We start from the raw sequence: 23,344 nt of genomic DNA, 5'->3' as shown, positions 1-23,344 counted from the left end.
ACCATTTGCTGAAAATGCTATCTTTTTTCCATTGGATGGTTTTGGCTCCTTTGTCAAAAATCAAGTGACCATAGGTGTGTGGGTTCATTTCTGGGTCTTCAATTCTATTCCATTGGTCTATCTGTCTGTCTCTGTACCAATACCATGCAGTTTTTATCACTATTGCTCTGTAATACTGCTTGAGTTCAGGGATAGTGATTCCCCCTGAAGTCCTTTTATTGGATTTTATGAGGATAGCTTTAGCTATCCTGGGTTTTTTCTTATTCCAGATGAATTTGCAAATTGTTCTGTCTAACTCTTTGAAGAATTGGATTGGTATTTTGATGGGGATTGCAGTGAATCTGTAGATTGCTTTTGGTAAAATGGCCATTTTTACTATATTAATCCTGCCAATCCATGAGCATGGGAGATCTTTCCATCTTCTGAGGTCTTCTTCAATTTCTTTCTTCAGTGTCTTGAAGTTCTTATTGTACAGATCTTTTACTTGCTTGGTTAAAGTCACACCGAGGTACTTTATATTATTTGGGACCATTATAAAGGGTGTCATTTCCCTAATTCCTTTCTCAGCTTGTTTCTCTTTTGTGTAGAGGAAGGCTACTGATTTATTTGAGTTAATTTTATAACCAGACACTTTGCTGAAGGTGTTTTTCAGGTTTAGTATTTCTCTGGTGGAACTTTTGGGATCACTTAAATATACTATCATATCAACTGCAAATAGTGATATTTTGACTTCTTCCTTTCCAATCTGTATCCCTTTGATCTTCTTTTGTTATCTGATTGCTCTGACTAGGACTTCGAGAACTATATTGAATAAGTAGGTAGAGAGTGAGTGGGCAGCCTGGTCTAGTCCCTGACTTTAGTGGTATTGCTTCAAGTTTCTCTCCATTAATTTAATGTTAGCTACTGGTTTGCTGTATATGTCTTTTACTATGTAAAGATATGGGCCTTGAATTCCTGATCTTTCTAGGACATTTATCATGAAAGGGTGTTGAATTCTGTCAAATGCTTTCTTTACATCCAATGAAATGATCATGTGGTTTTTATCTTTCAGTTTGTTTATAGAGTGGATGACATTGATGGTTTTCTGTATATTAAACCATCCCTGCATACCTAGGATGAAGTGTACTTGATCATGATGGATGATTGTTTTGATGTTTTCTTGGATCAGTTTGCAAGAATTTTATTGAGTATTTTTTGCATCAATATTCATAAGGGAAATTGGGCTGATCTCTTTCTTTGTTGGGTCTTTGTGTAGTTTTGGTATAAGAGTAATTGTGGCTTCATAGAAGGAATTTGGTAGCACTCTGTCTGTTTCAATTTTGTGGAATATTTTGGACAGTATTTGTATGGGGTCTTCTATGAAGGTCTGATAGAATTCTGCACTAAACCCATTTGAACTTGGGTTCTTTTTGGTTGGGAGACTTTTAATAACTGCTTCTATTTCTTTAGGAGTTATGGGGTTGTTTAGATGATTTATTTGTCCCTGATTTTACTTTGGTACCTGGTATCTATCTAGAAAATTGTCCATTTCCTCTAGGTTTTCCAGTTTTATTGAATATAGGCTTTTGTAGTAGGATCTGATGATTTTTTTTAATTTCTTCAGATTCTGTTGTTATGTCTCTCTTTTCATTTCTGATTTTCTTAATTTGGATACACTCACTGTGACCTCTGGTTAGTCTGCCTAAGGGTTTATCTATCTTGTTGATTTTCTCACAAAAGGGATTTTTGTGTTTCCTCTTTAAGGGCTTCTACTTGTTTACCTGTGTTGTCCTGTATTTCTTTAAGGGAGTTTTTTATGTCCTTCTTAAAGACTTCATCATCATTATAATACATAATTTTAAATCCAAATCTTGCTTTTCTGGTGTGTTTGGATATCACGTATTTGCTTTGTTAGTAGAACTGTGTTCTCATGATGCCAAGTAGTCTTAGTTTCTGCTGCTTAGATTCCTGTGATTACCTCTCACCTCATGGTTATCTCTGGTGTTATCATGTCTTGCTGTTTGACAGTGGCTTAACCCTTGTGCAAGTCTGTGTGTTAGCACTCCTGAAGACTGCCTTTCTCCCAGTGGGATTTGGGTACAAAGAGCTGTGTCAAAGACTCATCTCTGAGCACAGTTAGAAATCAGAAGGATCCTGTCCCTGACTGGTCCTATGTTCCTGTGTCCAGAGGGCTCAAGGTGGGTTCCTCTTGGGCCAGGGATGTGAGCAGAAGTTGTGTTCTCTCTGTTCTCTCCTGCTCTCTCCACATAGGGTCTGGGTAAATAGAACTTTGCGCTAAGGTGTGTCTGTACTCCTGGAGCCCAGCTTTCAGCTCCTGGCACAGGCAGCAGCTGGAAAATAATTCTTTAAAATATCTTCCAGAACAGAAGCAGAGGAAACTTTTCAACTCATTTTAGCATTTTGGCATTAATCTAGTGCTCAAACACATAAAGATTATAGCAAAAGAAAATCTATAGACCTGTATCTCTCAGGAATCTTGATTTAAAATTCTTTGAAATAAAAATTATCAAATCAAATCCATATATGTCAAAAATTATCACAAAGAAATAATTACTACATTAGTGTTTTATTGTTTTAAATATAATTTATCACATTAATAAGCATTTTAAAACATAATCATATTAATAGTTATAGTTAAAAGCATCATTATAGACATCTCAATTTTTTCCCTCATGATAAAAATCCAACAAGATAATACCAACTGTAGATTTTGAACAGTAAGAGTTCATCAATGTCCATTTACAGATTAACAAGCATACCAGTTAGTCCAGGGTATACAACAAGGTAGGGAGGCTGTGCATGTGGGAGACATAGAAGAAATGGTCAGGACTTTCTGATGATGTGTGATATGTATCCACTATCTGAAAGAAAAGACTACTGAATAATAAAGACAAGGTATGATATTCTCCAACAAAACAAAAAAAAAATTGTTAAAAAAGTGGATGAGTCAGAGATTTGGACCAGTGAATGTACAGGATGAATCTAGACCACTTTGTATTGTTAGAAAGCCATTAAGGTTAAAAAATGCCATTATGATAGCAATGTATTACAGCAACCAGAACCAGAAAAGTGCAAAAGTATAAAGAGCAAATGCCAAAGAAATAAATTATAGAGTGTGGAACTATAATCCAATATACAAGATGAATAGATAAGATATAAGTAGAGAACTGAACACAAAACAATTGGAGGAGGAGATATATCCTCTGAGTAGAAAAAAATTAAAATACAGGTAGATATTCTCCATTAAAGGGGATGTCAAACTCTTAAATTTAAATTTGGGCTTCACCAATGGTTTTGTCTCAAAGATTAGAGCGTGGAAAGATGGGAGAGTTTAAAGAGTTTGATTCTTCAGTGAATGCCGATAGCTTCCAAAAATGTCTCCATAAGATAAACATAGACATAATAACTTCACCATTTAATTTGGCATGATTAGCCAGTGTATAACAATCTAATCCTAGGGAGAGATAACAATAAGAGCACTTATTTATTTATTTATTTATTTATTTATTTGGAATTGAAAATATCAAGTTAAGCTATAGAGTAGTATTTATAGTGTATAATTAAGTGCAGAAAATGTGGTACAGCTACACAATGGAGTACTACTCAGCTATAAAAAACAATGACTTTATGAAATTCATAGGCAAATGGATGGAACTAGAAAATATCATCTTGAGTGAGGTAACCCAAAACATACATAGTATGCACAGAAAAACAAACATAGTATGCACTCATTGACAAGTGGATATATTAGCCCAAATGCTCAAATTACCCAAATGCATGGACTACATGAAACTCAAAAAGGATGATCAAAATGTGGATGCTTCACTCCTTCTTTAAAAGGGGAACAAAAATATTCATAGGTGGGGATAGGGAGGCAAAGTTTAGAGCAGATACTGAAGGAACAGTCATTCAGAACCTGTCCCATATATGGCCCATATATGTACAGCCACCAAAACTAGATGAGATGATGAAGCTAAGAAGTACATGCTGACAGGACCTGGGTATGGAAGTCTCCTGAGAGACATAACCAGAGCATGTCAAATACAGAGGCAAATGCTAGCAGCAATCCACTGAACTGAGAACGGGACCCCCATTGGAGGAATTAGAGAAAGGACTGAAAGAGCTGAAGGGGCTTGTGTCCCCATAAGAACAACAATGCCAACCAACCAGAGATTCCAGGGACTAAACTGCTCCCCAAAGACTATACATGGACAGACCCTGGGCTCCAGCTGCATATGTAGCAGTGAATACCCTTGTTGGGACACCAAGGGAAGGGGAAACCTTTGGTCCTGTCAAGGTTGGATGCCCAGTGTAGGGGATTGTTGGGGGGAAGTAAAGGTGGGTAGATGGGGAGGGGAGGGGAACACCCTTATAGAAGGGAAGGGGGAGGAGTTAGGGGGCTGATGGACAGGAAACCAGGAAAGGGAATAACATTTGAAATGTAAAGAAATATCCAATTTTATAAAAATGGAAAAAAGAGCCCTTTCTTTGAAAAGATAAACAAGATTGAGAGACTCTTGGCCTAATTAACCAGAAAAAAAGAGATAAGTTATTAAAATTAGAAATACACAAGGAAAGTTCTCAGTTCATAAACAAGAACAACAACAACAACAACCCTCAATCCTTAACAATGAAAGAACTGCTGGGAGCCTCAGGATTTGAAATTATACTACAAAGCTATAATAATGAAAATCTCATGGTATTAGCATAAAAATATACACGTCGATAGTGGAATCAAATTGAGGATTCGGATATAAATCAATACACCTATGAACACCTGTTTTTTTTTAAAATAAAGAATGCAGAAATGCACACTGAAAGAAATGAGAAAATCTTCAACAAATGGTGTTGATCAAACTGGATGTCTGTATCTATAAAAATGCAAATAAATAATAATGTTTGGACAGGAAAAAATTAAGTACAGGAAAAAATTTGAAGAACAGTGAGTTAGCTCCTTCTAATTCACCTTTTGTCTGTCTAGTTCTTGCTACTTCTGTAGAATCCTTGAGTAAACTCAGCCCCACAGTGGTTCTGAGTGAAAACTGAACAGATAGAGAGAACACTTCGAGCTGTAGTCTCTACAAAGCAGCATTCTAAAAGAAATATCATTTTGTGTATCTGGAAGCTGTCTGTGAACCCTGCACACAGAATTTGTTTTATTCTGCCACACTCAGAGTGCAGTCACTTGAAATAGCCTTTTCCTTTGGAGCATTTGTGCAAAAAAGTCAGTGCTGAATTATTTCAGCTATTCAGGGATTTGTCTCTGTCCATGGCAAACCAAAACTCTTGCCTCAAAGGGAGTAAGAGATCATTTATTCTGAAGCCAAATATAAATGACCATGACACATATTTAGGTTACTGTAAGTACATACTACATACAACATGGTAACAGTTTGATGGTGTTGTTATAGTAATAAAACAAAGTAAGATAATAAATCAAGGCACACTTCAAATATTTTGATGGAACCAGTAAGTAGGTGGGTTGAAGCAAAGTGGAGAAACCTCTGCTGTGTGTCTCTCTGGTTGGAGTCCTTGCTCTTAAAATTATTTATTTATTTATTTATTTATTTTTACACTCCAGATCTTATTTTACTCCCTGTCCACCATGAGGGTTCCACATCCATTCCTCCTCCTCACTCACCCTTGCACTCCCACCTCTCTCCACAAGGATGTCCCCACCCCACCTATCACATCAGACCTCTAAACTTCCTGGGGCCTCGAGTCTCTTGAGGGTTAGGTGCATCTTCTCTGACAGAACCTAGACCTGGGAGTCCTCTGCTGTATATGTGTTGGAGGCCTCATCTCAGCTGCTGTATGCTGCCTGGTTTGTATTCCAGTGTCTAAGAGATCTCAGGCGTCCAGGTTAATTGAGACTGCTGGTCTTCCTACAGGGTTGCCCTCCTCCTTAGCTTCCTCCAGCTTTTCCTTAATTCAACCAGAGGGGTCAGCAGCTTCTGATTGTTGGTTGGGTGTACATATCTGCGTCTGACTCTTTCAACTGCTTGTTGGGTCTTTTGGAGAGCAGTCATGGTAGGTCCCTTTTTGTGACCATTCCATAGCTTCAGTAATGGTGTTAGGCCTTGGGGTCTCCCCTTGAGCTGGAACCCACTTTGGTCTTGTCACTGGATCTTATTTAACTCAGTCTCTTCTCAATTTCCATCCATGCAAAATTCAGACAGGAAGAATTCAGACAGGAAGAATTATGGGTCAAAGCTTTGGCTCTGGGATAGTAACCTTGATGCCCTGTCTTTGTACTGGAGGTAGAGTCAATAAATTCTGTGCTTTTTGGTTGGTGAATACTAGGATGTTGTTATCAAAATGTTTGGTATCTGAGTTACAGAATATTAGGTTCAAAACAGAGGGAGAGAAGGACTGGTTCTGTGTTCCCTTAGGAGACTTTGCTAGGGTCACTTATAGATTCCAGGGAGTTTCCACTGCATTAGACCAATACATCACCCCACAATTGCCAGCCAATTACAGATATCTCTCCCAGGACTCTATCCCTCTACATCTCTAATCCTCCTCACCTGATCTCTTCTTTTCCCATCTCCACCAACCTCCAGCCCACCAGTAAAATCTATTCTATTTACCCTTCCCAGGGAGATCCATTTCTTATTGAGACCTTTGATACATATCAATTTGAGTCAAATGAGATTTTCAAAATAAAAAAGATGAAGAAGAGGAAGAAGAAGAAGAAGAAGGAGAAGGACAAGGACAAGGACAAGGACAAGGACAAGGAAGGAAGGAAGGTAGGTAGGAAGGAAGGAAGGTAGGAAGGAAATCTGAGAGGATGGTGATTCTATGGTTCTTTAAACTTTAGGACCCATTTCTCAGAATCAAGAAGCATCCCATGTACATAAGCAGGTATCAGAGAAGACATAGAAGGTCAAAAGCTCTCCCCAGTGGGTGACCTTGAAGCTTTAAAAAGCTGTGCTTAGATGCAGAGCAGTTGTAAATTACTTACCAGAGCAAAGAAGAGTGCATCAGGGTCCAGGACCAAAGTATGGGTAGCTTAAAAACACAATGCATTATACTCTTTCCACATGAACCTCAGATGGTGGAGTGTAGATGTATCCATCAGAAGTGCACCGGAGGATTAAGGAATTTGCTGTGAAATTGTATCTCTTAGCAACATCTGAAGCTGCATCTATGAAGCTTCACCATCATGACTTCCCAAATGTGAGCCAAGTGAAGATGATACAGATCGACATGCCAAAATAGGCAGAGAAAAAGTCCACAGCTCTCAACCTTATACAAAGAAATACAGACAACCAAAGGCATTTGGGAGCTGGAGAGGTGCTCTTTCTCTAGGTAAAGCACATCAAGTTGTTGTACATGCCAGATAGTCTGCCCAGAAAATAACACAAAAATTCCATTATACAGACTAAACATGTTATATTTAGGAATGCACATATACATATAATTAAATATATATATGCATATATATATATATATATATATATATATATCAAGGGAAACAAGAGGTCATGACTTTGAAGAGGAGCAGGTAAGGGTATATAGGAATTTATATGGAGAAAAGGGGAGGAAGAAATGTTGTACAATATATTATGATCTTAAAAAAAATAAAGATATAAAACCACAGGGCACTTAGGGAAATCTCTGCATTATCACTAGCTGAGCACTAAGCAAATTACCCAGAATTCAGTAGCAACAATAACCACTACAACAAAAACGCATTAGAAAAAAGGATTAGTTGAAGAAAGCCACTAAGTAAGCAACACTAACATCAACAATAAAATCTAAATAGCAATGATAGAGAACTCTAGAGGAGTCTAATTCCTAGGACTGCCAAAGTATTTCATTTTCCAATTTTCAACAAAAATGAGGATTGCTAAGAGACAGAAAAGTATAATTCACACACAGGGACAAAGTAATTAACTGAAGCTGCCCCTAAGGACAGCAATTTGAGGAATGTGCCCTGGTACATACATGGGCTTCTCAGTAAAACCAATGATTCCTCTCTAATTAGGAACCATGTAGCCCTGCAGGCAGTGGGATAAGATATCCAAAATTGGGAAAGAATGTGATCTGCCACTAAAAATTTTTGTGCAAAATATGTTTTCCTCTAAAGTAAAGGGAAATGCACACATTACTGGATAGCTGGGACAAAGTGTCTAGCAGTCTGTCCCATGACACATGCAGAAAAGAACTAGATAATCTGAAATGAAAGGACATGGTGCAGTAACTAAGATCTGTATGAAGGGGAAAGAACACTGGCAAAGAAACACATACTTCTAAAAGACAGTATTTCTTTTTCTACTACCATTTATCTTCTATTACATTCAAACAATATTTCTGTGTATATAAGAGTATGTACATATCAATATTTATATATAATGCATATATACATACATATGTATAACTTAGAAATATATTTTTATAAAGCAAACTTTATAAGACTGTTCAGGATTCCTCACATAGACACTGACAGGTACCCTATTAGGACATCATCTGTGAATGTATGCTTGCAGAATTGAGGGTGTTACATCTCACTTGGGAAGTGAGACAGATGGGTTACCAGGGTTAAGGGACTTATTAGAAGAATTATTAATGCCATGAACATGGCACAGTGAGAAAGAAAAAGAGAGTAGTGGTGGGACATATGAGCATGCTGGAACCTCTCCAGAAAGTTGTAGGGGAAATACTGCAAATTTGCGAGTTCTTGCTTTGAACCTCTTCCCATATTCAAAATGTATAAGAAGATGCTACCCCCTATGCTTTATGGGCTCGGATTCCCTTCCATCTATCTGTCTATCTCTGGTGCTGGGGCCTAAATTCTCCCTGAAGCCCATACCATGGTGTTGTCCCTCTATCTGATCAAGAGTGTAATAACTTTTTAAATAAACTTATTATCCAGTAGTCTGCCTCAAGGTCTACTTGAACATCCTGCCCCATCCTCAAAAATAATGTATACAGATAAAAATCTGAGTCAGGCATAGCAGTACATGTTTATAATCCTAGCATTTGTGTGACTGAGGGAAGAAGATGTGAATTTCAATACAATTCTGGTCTTCATGGTGGGATTTCAACAGGATACAGTTTGACAAGAATATCTAAAAAGACTGTTATTTAGCAGATGAATAACTTCAATCAACTTTTTAACCTATTTTCTTCTTATCCTTTGATTTAGAAAAATATTTAATAGTTGTGACTATTAGTATTGTGATGTAGGTACTTAGCCTATTTTGGGTACAAAATAATTGATTATTAAACATTACTTCTTTACCTAACAATGAGAAAAAACACCCTCTACATTGTATTTTTTAAAAAGTGTTTTATATCATTTCATAATATGAATAAAGACATTATCCTTTTAAATGTAAGAGCATTATATGCCACACAATTAGAAAAGCAAAATATATCTTATTTTTTAATTTCTACTGTTGAGTTTTTCTGATCTTGATATCTAATATCAATTTTCATTTTTTAGTTTTTTTAATATTTTGAGTTTTTCTTTGAAAGAATCTAATAGTTGCTTGCAGAATGAATCACAAATACATTATATTTTAGTATTCATATTAAATAATATAACTGTTATTTATCAGATAACAGACATTTTAGTGCAGCTAGGTAGGTACAAGGGATCAGGAGGACTCTAGAATCCATAGTGTAAGTCTGGGGAATGACATGAGGTAGCTTTAGGAAGTGATAGAACTAGGTCAGCTTTTTCTTGATTATATGGAGTTTTATAAATCTATTCATTTGGTAAAATCTGTCATGCTACTTCCCCTTTTGTGGAAAAGAAGAGAGATGATCAATGTACCATAGACAGTTTATAGGGAGATACAAACTTGCATGTATAGATACATAAATAGCCTCTGCTACTATACATAAATTTCAGTCTGTCCACTGTGTTTTGAGTGCAGCATCCACTATATATTCTCTGTTCTTACTCTGTTGCTCATTGTTTCCTCCCAATTTTTGCAAGTCCAAGGTACTCTTTCACACAATTGCATTCAGGAGATTCTGCTATGCACTGTGCACAGAAGATATCTATCTTAATGTTTCCTCCTGTATGTACACAACAAAGGCCATTCAAAGCACCACTCATCATTTTCAATTTCATCTTTGTCTATGAAATAAAAGAGAATATATGGTATTCCTCTGTTTATGCAGTGTTATATCTGAAATGCATGCAATCATAAAATAACTAATGACAGAAAATGTTTTTAAAATGCAATTAGAAAGTGTCTACACAACTTATGTGACATTATCTAGATTAAGGAATAACTCATTTTATGTAAATCTGCATTTACTAGATCAACATTTTATTTCAACATTTCAATTTAGCTTTGAAATCATGGCTTGTCAAATGTGCAAATGTGCCATTTCAGAAATATTGTCGCTAAGTGTGGTGGCACATGTTTGCATTCCACTTAGGAGGGGTGTGAGTATGGGCTATTCTTGCACAGGATTGAAGACAGGCCTTGACAAGATATCAAAAACCTGCCTCAAACATATTATACTATAACCAATATATATATATTATTTATGAATTTTAATACATATGTAGATTTAGATAACTCCTGTGTAAGTGAGATAAAGAACACCCATTTCAATAACTTCTTAAAGCAATTTTGTTACCAACTTATATACACACTAAATTCCTGATGTCCACTAATATATTGCACATAGAATCTTACAGAACACAGTTATTTGAGATTGTCTTTTTAACTAGCATCATTTTATAGTGAAACAGTCAAAACCAATGAGAGAAATGATAGGTAAATAGATGGATAGATAGATAGATAGATAGATAGATAGATAGATAGATAGATAGATAAACGGATAATAGCTTTTTATCTAATTTTTGAAATTTGTATAGGGCATATAACACAATTTAATCAAACCCCTTTTTGCTATCTTCAAAATGTTCTCCTATATGTACCATCACTATTTCTTCCCAAAACATATTCTTGAAGAAAACTCAATCTCCATCACCCAGAAGCTCTCATTTATCAATATCATTCCAGCAAGGGGTAAAATTTTGTGAGTACCTCTTGCACCCATGCTGGCACTTTGGTTGACTTGATCTTCTGTAGATTTTGTGTATGTTATCTCAGCTGTTGTGAATTCATGTGTACAACTGGTTCTATTATGAAAAGTAAATACTACTGTTTTCCTGTAGACTCCCATTACCTTTAACTCTTACAATGTTCATTTTCTGTGATTCTCCCTGAGCCTCAGTGGTATAGACCAAGTGGTGTGATATAGTATTCCCATTTAAAGATATGCAAAAACTGTAGTTTATTATTCTGTGCACATTGACTATTCGGTAGGTCTCATTCTGTATTACTATCTTAAAAACTTTTCTAATGAGGATTGAGAGATACACTACTATATGGATATAAAGACATGAATTTAGGAGTCAATTAATTGCTATATCCATTAAACACAAAATAATATTATTAGCTTCTACATGAGGGCCTATGACATAGCTATTCATGGGGCTTTGGCCCAGTTAACAATACTAAACATGTGTTTCATCATGTCTAGTAAATTCCACCAGAAAGTGGTTGTTTGTTCCTATAGAATCCATACCATTATTACAGCAATGAGTGGATAGACAGACAGACAGATAGACAGAAAATAGAAAATAGAGTATATGTGATGTATAGGTAGAAGATAAAGCAATAGACATCCTGGGAATTAGATTATATGATTATGGAAACCACCATGTGCCTTCTCTAAGCTAGTAATCACGACAGCCACTATGAGATTCAGTGTAAGTTCAAAGTATTGAAAATCAGGAAAAGGAGAATATGGTGGCGTAAGTTCCATAGCTCTCATGCCTGAAAGGGAGAAATCAATACATCTGTAGTTGGGAGATTAGTGAGTAAGAGAGGAATAGAAGAAGAAGAAAGGAGGGAGATATTTTATTTGCCTTTGGTTCTCTGTGGATCCTTTAGTCATTGGATGCTACACATCCATGTTAATAAATATAATTTTCTTTATTGTTTAATATTTTAAATTCTACATCTTCTGGAATATCAAAAATAGAATCTATTTCAAAAAAGAAAGCCTTGCTTGATGAAAACTGTGCAGTGTAACCTTCATGGCAGCTGGAATAATGCCCCAGAGAACAGTTCTATATCTCTACCTCAGGACTAGCTTCTGCTGATGACAAATTGGTGAATTATGATACAGCTGTATTGACCATGGTGTGCTCATTCATAGCCTCCAGCCCTGTAACCAAGGCCGTTTCATTCGTAAGCCCACTGGCCAAGGGCAAGTTTGATAGCCATAAAATATGTCAACTATCAACTTGATTATTAAAACCATTCTCTATTGATATTCACTGGAGCCACAAATGTCTTCATGCTTTTGTTTTTACAGAGAGATATAGTCGTACATTCCTTCTGTAAATGTTTTTCAGCAATATTCCAATAGTGCTCCTTCCAAATTCGCAACCACGTATTCCATGATTAGTTGATATTAGTACATAATCATATGTGTGGCCACATCTCCCTCCAAATCAATGCATACAACTAGCTGTATGACCCAAAGTTCTTCCCTCTGGAATGATATCCTTCACTGCTAACTTCTAGAATATTCCAGATAGGAACCATAGTGCTATCTATCACTCTGCTTTCAAGTGATGCCTTTTGTCATGTACAATGAAGCTTTTAATTTCATCATGTCTTTTGTTAATACATAGTAAGAAATTCCCTCATGATTTTAAAGAACATAAAGGAGACAGAAGACAGCATAGAACGGTAAGAATAATGAACCTTTGGTTTACTACTTCCTATAATTTAGAGCTTATTCAGTAATCATTTTATTCTATGCATGCTTAACTTTGTGGTTTAGTTCGTTATGTAAAAATTTGTAGTAAGACTCGTAATTACATAAAAACTTGTTACTAACGATCAAGCATTTGATTTTTTTATTCAGGCCCCAAATAGCAGGCTAATAATTACCTATTGGATATATATTTTATTATTGTGATCACAATTCCTGGTAGAAGCAATTGAAAAGAGGACAAGTTTATTTTATCCCACATGTTCAAGTTTAGTTCATAATGATGAGGAAGGAATGAAGGAGAAGATTCCTACCTACTATGGTGGGACAGAGTGATGGCCTCTGACTTCCATCTTCCTTTCCTTTCTTTTATTGCATCTGGGCCTCCAGCCCATGGGATAATGTCATTGATATACAAGACTTTCCCTTGTTCCTTAGTAAATCTTCTCAGGAAACACTCTAGCAGACACACCCAGGAATATACCTCAATCTTTTAAGTGCTTCTAAGTCTAGTCTAGTTAACAAGGAAGATTAGAAATCACAAATTGCCTCTCAGAAGACGAAGGCATACCTCAGTGATACTGTGCCCATTCGGGTGAAACAAATATGTTAGTAAGTCTAGTTGCACTAATTGTTTGGTTTCAAGTCATGGAAAAGCTATTTTTACATAATAGTCTATCATAAGAACAAGAACATCATACCTAAAGCAACAGTGGACACATGCATGATGGTTAATATTCATTACCAACTGGGCCTGGTCTAGAGGAACCTAGGAGACAGATCCCTGGGAACACCTAGGAAGGACTAGATTAGGTTAACTGAGTTAGAAAGGGATTCACTAAATCAGAGTGGAACTGTTAACTGGGATTGGATCCTGTGCCATATAAAAATGGTAATTCCAGCTGAGCACCAGTGATCACCCTTCTCTGCTTCATGGATGTCAATGCTATAGGACCAGCTGCTCGAGCTTGCTGCTGCCCAGGCTTCCCCTCCATGGTTGAATGTATCATGAATTGTAAGCAAATCAAAGCCCTTTGTTGGGGTATTTTATCACAGCAATAGAAAAGGTAATCAAGATTTCATGTTGCTAGAAAACAAAACCACTTTATTTCTAAGGAATATAAATATTTTTTTTCTGGTAGTCTGCTTTGCTTCAGTACCAATGGCATGTAGTTGTAGTGATTATAATAGCTGTGGCAAGTTTATGAAATAAATGAAATTATCTTGTAAACAGGTGTGCTATTATCTGAATAGATTTAGTGTAATTTTTAATCTTCCTTGGGATTCTCTTAATGGTATATGAACATTGTTGTGTTACCAAGTATCTCAACCCACCCAAGACTCTTCTGGTGTTTTGAAGCCAACACTTTGCTTTCCCACCATAACTAGATAATGAAGACAGTTATACTAAAAGTCAGGGTTCAGTGTGTGGTATATAGCCTTGTGATGGGAGAAGAAATCACCTCGGGTATTTACAAGAGGAGAGGATGATTCCAGGCTTGAGGAAGTCCTGGGTAACTAGTAGCTTTTGCATCAGCATTGCTGAATTGCCTCACATTTTATGGTTTGGGAGAGGGGGCTTCTTTCCTCAGAGTACACAGAAGTTTGTCTTCTTTTTTGCCTATCCTTGTCTTTACTGAGTCATGGGGACTTAGAGGCTTGCTCTGGGCTGTGATTTAATGCCATGGTTGAGTTGAACTGGCTTTGTACATACTATTGACAAGAATAGGGCTGTTTTAACTTCTTATAACTCATATTTTTAAGCTACTTCAATAAATTTTCTTTGGGATCTACATTAAATATAGTTCTCATCCTGTTTTCTCTCACCCTATCTTTTACATTACACTTATACATTTCTTGCTTTTGATTAGAGGTGAAACACTTGTGATTTTTCCTGATACTTGAAGACCTAGAAGCTATTTAAAGGCTATTAAATGACATGATATCAATATGTTTGTGTCTCTGTGTCTTGAGGAATGGGCAGGACAGTGAGCAACAGAGAGAGAGAGAGAGAGAGAGAGAGAGAGAGAGAGAGAGAGAGAGAGAGAGAGAGAGCTTATTTGCTTATTTGTGGAACAGACAGAATACATGCACACATACTTTGGTTTATAGTATGAGTGTGTGATGGTGTGAATAGATATGGCCTTCATAGACTCATGTGTTTGAATGATTGGCCATAGAGAATGTTACTTTAAGAGGTATGACCTTATTGGAGTGTCTGTGGCCCTGTTGGAGAAAGTGTGCCACTGTGTAGGCAGGCTTTGAGCTATTATATATGTGCAAGCTACCCCAGTGTGACACCGAGTCCCCTCCTTGCTGTCTGTAGATTAAGATGAAGAATTTCCTGCTCCTCCTGCACCATGTCTGCCATGCCTCTCATCATGATGGCAAAGGACTAAATCTCTGAAACTGTAAGCCAGCTCCAATTAAATATTTTCCTTTATAAGAGTTGCAGTGGCTATAGTGTCTGTTCACAGCAATGAAACACTAACTAAAACAGAGTGCCACAATAGTTGTCATCAAACTATTCATTGGTTCAGTGATTGCCAAAAAGATAGAATACTAATGAAAGAGTTGGAATCCTGTAAGAATTACCAAATTACAACTCATAGTTACAAATTCAGCATGTGCTGTTAGCCTTGCCTGATGCAGGATTACTACTATGTAAATCTAACCAAATAACTAATTAAATATGAGGTAGCCCTGTGTATATAGCTATGCATAGAAGCTAACATATGGCCCCGAAGTTCTAGTATAGGATTCCAGGAGAGGTAAATTGTGCATGTCTATAAGTCTAGGCCATAGTGCAGACAGGGAGAGATGAGGGGTCAGGAACACTGGAAGATGTTTTTGGAACATCAATGTTAAAATGAATCTTGTAAAGACAAGTAGACTCCAAATAGCCAGCCTGATAAATATTTATATATTCACACAAAATATGTATAAATAAATATTACATATGTAGATGTATGGATAAAATGCACAGATGTATAGCCAAGTATATGAATAAATAAATAAATATGTATGCATAAAATAAACATAGCCAAAATGAAACACAGAATTATAGTTTCATAAGCACCACCTGCAAACTTGGATTCTTGGCCAGTGGCAGTGGGCCTTTTAATCATTTTCTGGAAGCAATGAGAACCAAAATCTCTAAAGACAACCTTGATGTCAGTTCTAGGTAGCTCCTTGCTGATGGCAACAAACAAGGTTATGCACATTTACTAGATGCACGGTCACAGTCCTCCAGCAGGGACACATTCTCAGCCGAATTTTCACCTAGCAGTCCTTCCTGGGAGTATGCAAGGCGATATTTACAGTATGATCCAGGTGTGTGAAAGTGCAGCTAGTACTCTCCTCAGACACAAGATTGGCTAGCTATGTACCAGCTGACAGAGAGAGCTGGCTGCCATGCCATGTGTATGTGCATGGAGAAGGGTAATTGATGGTCTTTGTAGCTTGGACTGTCAGAAGGCCATTGTGATCATTCAAAGGCCAGGGAATGGAACCGGATGAAAGTGAGAAGGCACTTCTGAGGAAAATACTTCTGTCTAATATTAGCCGCCCTAAGTGATTCCTTCCAGGGGAACTTGTATCTAGCTTAATACTCGACCACAGAGCTTAGGATCTCCTCTGTCATTTAATAATTGGGCAATGTTCTGTTGTTTTTCTGATCAAGACAATATCTGCCAGGCATGAGAAGCAAACTCAGAGTCAGTGCTGGGTTCTGCCTCCTCAGCAGATACAATACTGAAACATTAGATAAAGCAATGCTTTTGAAGCAAGGAAAGTTTACATGACAGTTGCAGGAGCTGAAGAGGTCACTTGTGAATGTACATGGAAATGAGTTATAATTGTCCAAGGTTATGAGCACATAATAGGCTTGGTTGGAGGTCAGTTGCCCTTTAAGTTTCAGATATATCTAAGAAATGCTAGGGTCAGCAATAAATCAAAGTGCTACTCTGAATAGAAGGAAACACCAGAGCAGCTCTGGGCCTTAAGATTCCACTAATTGTTGAGAGAGAAGGCTGGTTCCACAATTTTGTGGATGGGGAACACAACTTCACAGAAGTACATGGATTGAAGGTCAGTGGCATACCCTTGTGCCTGACTTATCCAAATACAGATTTTTAATGTATCCAAACTAGGAATCCAATATGTGCGCCTCCTACCAATTTGAGCAGAAACTATCTTGTCTCTGTTGTGGACCTTTGGATCTGTTTCCTATAGATATGCTGCCTTGTCTGACCTCATTGGCAGAGGATGTTCTTTCCTGTTGTCAGTTAATATACAAGGGTAGGTGGGTACCCATGAGGGTCCTCCTTTGCTTTGAAGAGAAGGGAAGGGGAAATGAGGGTAGTTGTAAGGATGAGATGTGGAGGAGAGGAAGGGGCCTGCAATCAGGCTGTAAAGTGAATAAATAAACAAATTAATGGCGAAAAAAGACTCTAGGTTTTGTTGCGAAAGTTCTGTGTTATCATCAATGTGCTATGAATAGAGCCACAGTTATCATGCTTATTTCTCCAGCATAAATCCCCAATAATAAATCATTTAATTTATACATAATTGGCAGCCTGTTCTCTGGGCAGGTTGTATCAGTACCTACTTCTCAGCAGTGTACGAGGGCGTGTTTCCTAGTATGTTTGACAACAGGTCATAGTAGAAGACTTAAAGTGCTGTATCTCTGTGCTTGCTTTGGATGTTCAAGCACATGGGTTCAATTGCTACAACTGCAAAAAAGGATATTGCCATTCATATTTGTGTAACCATTGTGTTACCTCCAAAGTAGTGATTATAAAGTACACAATTACCAAGGAAAGCAAATACTACTGTGTGGTTTCCAATGAAGAATAGATATATAAAATAACTCTTCATGTGTTTGGAAAAAGGAAAAGATTCTTTTGATGTATTTTCATAAGTTTGCTGATAAATCTGCTGCTGAGTCATGCTTCTAGTTTTGAAATTGCTTCCTTGTGTTATTTACCAATTTAATGTTATTTACCAATTTACCATTTAATGTGACTGCATTTTCTTCATGATCAAATATTCTTTTATGTAGCAATCTTGAATTTCTTATATTTTCACACATGATTCCAATATTTTCTCTAAGTTTGCATATGTTTCATTTAAATGTACTTATAGATCTGTTTGTTAGAGAAGTGGTCTGTGTTGCCCAGGCTGGCCTCCAACTTCGATGTTCATGTGATTTTCCTGCTTCCTGACTCTCAAGCAGTCAAGACTTTAGGGCGTGTCAGCATTCATGGCTTGTGGACTTTTTGTTTTAATGCATAAAGTTGAAAAATGGTTTTTCATGGGGCTGGAGAGGTAGCTTAGAGGTCAAGACACATTGCCACTTTTGAACAGGACCCGAATTTAGTTCCTAGGTAGTTTCACAACTGTTTATGACTTCAATTCCAGGGTGATCCAATGCCTGTAGCATCTGTAGGCACCTAACCTCACGTGTACACACAGCTTTGAACAAATCTTAAAAAAAAAAAAAAATCCAATGGTGACATCAGGAGGAGCTTTCCTACTTTCTCTGTCACCTATGAAGACCTGTGTAAGGGTGAGTTGATGAGCTTTCACTGCTTCAGGTCACAGACTTGGACATGATGTCACAGGGTGGACGTATCATTGGGGTAAAATATGCTGGACTGTGACTTAGAAGGAATCTACAGCACACACATACCGGGAAGGAAGTATTTCTGTCAACAGTCGCAGGCATATATTTATATTCTTGAACAAATTTACAGTGTTCATAAATGTATAAATATGTAAATACACATCTCAAGTGGATGCTTACTCACTGGGCTCAATTGTTAAAATGGTGTCTCAGGGTAGGCTGTACAATATCACCCCCTTGTGGTAAATGTAGGGATTGCATCTTTCTCTTGGAAAGTTCCACAGTGGTTGACTGCTCTTGTTGCAATTTGAACACTGAAAATCTATGTAAGGTTCGGCATCATGGGCATCTGTACAGCTTACTGTGGTTGGACTTTTGTAAGAACACGTGTATGAGTTGGCATCAGGACTGAAAGCAATCAAGTTTTGGTCTTCTATATTCATATAGTCCTGACAGTATGGACCTGGTCCTAGGGAGCCATAATAATAAAAAAAAATTGACCTGTATGTTGAAAAGAAACTTCTGGAAAGACTTGAGTTTACAGCACTTCCACTTGTTGAGCATCCTTCTAGACAAAGGCTTCATTCTACATTATTTTCTGTGCAATGAACTCCTAGTGCAAGATGCAGAGGTTAGAGTCTAAAGTTCTGGGCTTAGCCACCCAAGTAGATGTGAAATGTCTGCAGACAAACCTGTGACCTGCAAGAAGTCTGGTTGACCTTTGTCTAGAATGCCTGCTAGGTCACCGTCTGGGCTTCAGGTCAAACGCAGGCTGCCTGTCAATGGCAGTGGTTCACAGAAATCTAAAGATTTCTTCAAAGTGAAAACTGCTAGGCCATAGTTCTCATGGCCACCTCAGCATGTACAGACATAAGGGAGTTCCGCATATATGCATACAGATGTTTTTATATTCATTCAACAAGTTGAGTGTATCCATAGGTATTAAAACATGCCCATCTTTTTCTCACATAAAAAAGTATCTGTATACAAATTTGGGTATGATGAAAGACTTGAGACCTTCAGAATACTGCAAGAGATAATTTCACAGAGGTACATTTTTATGTAAGTGAACACTCACTTCAGTAGAAAAACCTTTGCCTTAGGTAGCAAGTACAGATTTGATATGCAATATGAAGTTTATACTTTAATAGATATTTGAGCAAATTGATTTATGCATATGGATGTGTAAAGTGTTGACTGGAAGATGAACAAACCCGAAGAAGCCCACAGTTACACACCTGCAACATCAGCTCATGCTGAGAGTCTTCCGGTCTGTGTGATTCTCTTGGCAACTTTGGAAGGTGAATTGTAGTGGGGACTTCTTTTTCCTGTGATGTGGCTTCTTGAATCAGAGTAATGTTCTGTTAAATATCCCTGACCCAGTGACACCACTCTAACTGAAGAAGGCAAATTTGGTGAGCAGACATTCTAGAAAGTGCTCAGAGATGCCTGAAACACTGTGTCTGCCTTTGTGGACATTGCATTTGCTGATTTCTTTGGGGCAGAACTCAAGGTTTCTGGCAGATTGCCACTGGGGTGGTGCAGATAATGTAAGGTGAGGTATAACCAGGATATCTATACAATTTTGCTAGGATAGTTCTGCATTTAGGATCTCTTGTGATATGCTGCCAGGGGCAAAAGTAAATGGAAGCATCATGCACACACACACACACACACACACACACACACACACACACACACACAGAGGCATCTGTTCATCTCTCTGAGACCATCATGTCTATGTCTGTGCCTATGGGTGTCATTACATTTTTGTGTGTAATTTCTCATTTTAAGGTAGGCAACTTTAAGAATATTTAATTGTGGTTTTATGGGTGGAGGAGCAGTTTATCCTGAGAACCAACACTAGTGGCATTATACATGCTGAAAAATTTGCAAGCTGCTTGCTGACTCTTAGAGTCTAAAGGTAACTGCAGTGGACCCTGCACCTTACTGTTAATTTATATTGATTTCAAAAGCCAGAGTCCTTGAAAAACATCAATATGAATATCATTTTCAGTACTACTTAATTTGCAAGATTTGACTACCCCACTCTTCTACAATTGTGGTAATTTTAATCAATGCTTTGAGTGCTGTGTGTTGTTTTCAACAAATGAGATATTATTTGACCAAGAATTTGATATTTTATTAGAATTCTTTCTTAATATATATGTATATATACATATATACATACATGCATACATACATACACACATACACACACACATGCACACACACACATGCACACACATGCACACACACACATGCACACACATGCACACACACACATGCACATACATGCACACATACACACACATTCAGGACAGGGTTTTTCTGTGTAAGGGTCCTAGATGTCCTGAAGTTACTTTATAGATCGGCTTGGCCTTAAACTCACAGAGACATGACTAGATCTGCCGCCCAAGTGTTGGAATTAAAGGAGTACCCCACCACTGCTTGGCTTCATACATTCTGTTTTGATTGTGCTTTCCCCTCCCTCAATTCCAAGATCCTCCCAACCTCTGTACCATCCAACTTTATGCTCTCTCTCTCTCTCAACAACAACAAAAACAAAACCCACAAAAACCAATAAGACAACTACTCCTGGGCATGGGGCCTGCCTGCAATAGTTGATATGACCAGTGATACTCCATTGAAGAAAACTAGTTTTTCCTTTGACAGCCAGTATCAAATTCAAATAAAGTCTTCCTTTTTTTTGTTTCTAAAACTTCTGAAAAAGAATATTTATTACACCCATTTCCTACTTAAAAGAAACCAAGCTTTATAAACTGATGTGCACAATTAGCTTGACAACAATTTAGAAGTCTTCCTTCTTTAAACGACGATTGGTAGTGTATTGGCGCCCTCCTGTGGTAGAGGTAGCGGCTGTTAGTTTATAAAGTTCATCAGATCTGATTTCTCTGGTTGCCTTTAGAGCTGTGCAAAATTGTGTTACAACCCTAGAGACAATACATACTAATAACATTATATAGATTAATTAGGGATGTGTGTGTGTGTGTGTGTGTGTGTGTGTGTGTGTGTGTGCGCGCGCGCGCGCATGCGTGCATGCGTGCACAATAAAATTTCTCCTATAACGTACCTAGGAGCAATCATGACCTTTCCTCTTTTATTTATCTTTTATTTAGTCATGGGCACCAGCTGTATCATATACAGCTGCAGGGCAAGAGCTCTGTGTGAGAGCAGGCTGATGTATCTGGCTGACATCAGAATGCAGCATAGTATCAGCCTTTCCCGTCCCCCTTATCTACTCTGAGTCAACACTAACAACAGTTCTCTTGGTTTCTTGGAAAGTACCTTTTAACATTCCACAGATGAGAGAGAGTATATGCTCACCTTTCTGTACCTGGCTTTCTTCATTCACTTCTCAACAGGATCTGAAGTTCCATAACCTGCCATACTGTGAGGACACATTGGCTTGTGCTCCCCTATATTTAAATGGAATGTTTACTTCCGTGTTCCTCTGCGCTGTTTCCATGCTCTTTTCCTGCTACAGCGAATGGGTATGTGATGAACGCAGAGACACAGAAGTCTTCCTAAGACTTTGGTTTTATCGCCTCCTAAATGTGTGCTCAGTATTGTGGGATTGCTGCACCGCAGGCTAGTTTCACTTTCCTAACTCTTCAAAGAACCTTCATACGGTTACCCATAAAGGCTGTAGGAATTTATAAGCCAGCCAATGGTGTGCATCTATCTCACTAGCACTTGCTATCTTTAGTCTATTTGACAGTAGACACTCTCATGAGTGGACTGATATCTTATTGTGGCTTTTATTTATAGTTTCCTGATGATCAACACTACACAGTTTTATACAGCTATGATGGTTAGTCTTCATTGTCAACTTGACCCAACCCAGAATTGCCTTAGTGAATCATCCTCAGTGAGAGGATGTCTGTATTCAGTTGCCCATGGGAATTCCTATGAAGGTTTTCTAAATTGGAGTAACTGAAATTGAATGATTTCCCATGAAAGCAGATTTCATCATTTCAAGGGTTGGATTCGGTACTAAATGAACAAGAGAAAGGCCAGCTGAATATAGACAGTCATGTGTGCATCCATTGTATGTCTGATCTTGATGAATGTGACCAACTCCTTCCTTGACTTCCTCATAATGATGGCCTTTAACCCCAGAAGTATAAGCCTGTAAAATGAATAAATCCTTTCTCTCTACAGTTGCTTTTGTCAGGGTACTCCATGACAGTATCATTAAACTCAAACAGTATCTATCACCCATCTCTGTAGGTCTTCTTTTGAGAAATATGTTTAGATCTTTGTTCATCTTTAAACCAGCTATTTATACTTGGTCTGTTGAGCTTTCAGTTAGTCTTGACAAGTATCCAAATCTGTTAATCTTCACGAATGCAAAATTACTGCCACGTTCGTCTTGGTTTAATGGCTTTTCTGTGCTGTTTCTAACATCTGAAGATACTCTTCTGTTAGCTTGTAGAAACATTATTGTCTTTCACATAAACATCAGTGTCTACCTGGAGTTAATTTCTGTTTAGAGCATGAAGCTGTATCCAAGGCTCCTTTCTGTGTAGATACTCAGTGCTTGCTATGCTATGTATTGGAAATGTGTTTTTCTCATCTAACTGTAGAGAAGAAGATGGAGAAATAGACAGACAGATGCGCGTGTGCGTTAGACATATAGTGTTTTAGTTTGCTTTCTACTGCTGTGATAAACACTATGACAAACGTCAACTTAGGAAGGAAAGACTCCATCTGGCTCACAGGTACAATGCACATGAGGGAAGCCATGCAGAAACTCAAGGCACGTACCTGCAAGTCAGAACTGAAACAGTTATGAAAGGAACACTGCTTGTTATTTCATTTTCCTGGTTTGCTCAAGATGCTTTCGTAAACAACATGGGACCACATATCCTGGTATGGCACCATTCACAGTGACTTGGGTCTTTACACATCAATCACTAGTCAAGAAAATAC

Source organism: Rattus norvegicus, chromosome 1, assembly GCF_036323735.1.
Source record: "Rattus norvegicus strain BN/NHsdMcwi chromosome 1, GRCr8, whole genome shotgun sequence".
In the NCBI taxonomy this organism is placed as follows: domain Eukaryota; kingdom Metazoa; phylum Chordata; class Mammalia; order Rodentia; family Muridae; genus Rattus; species Rattus norvegicus.
The sequence above is the reverse complement of the archived record's forward strand: the minus strand, read 5'-3'. Positions refer to the sequence as shown.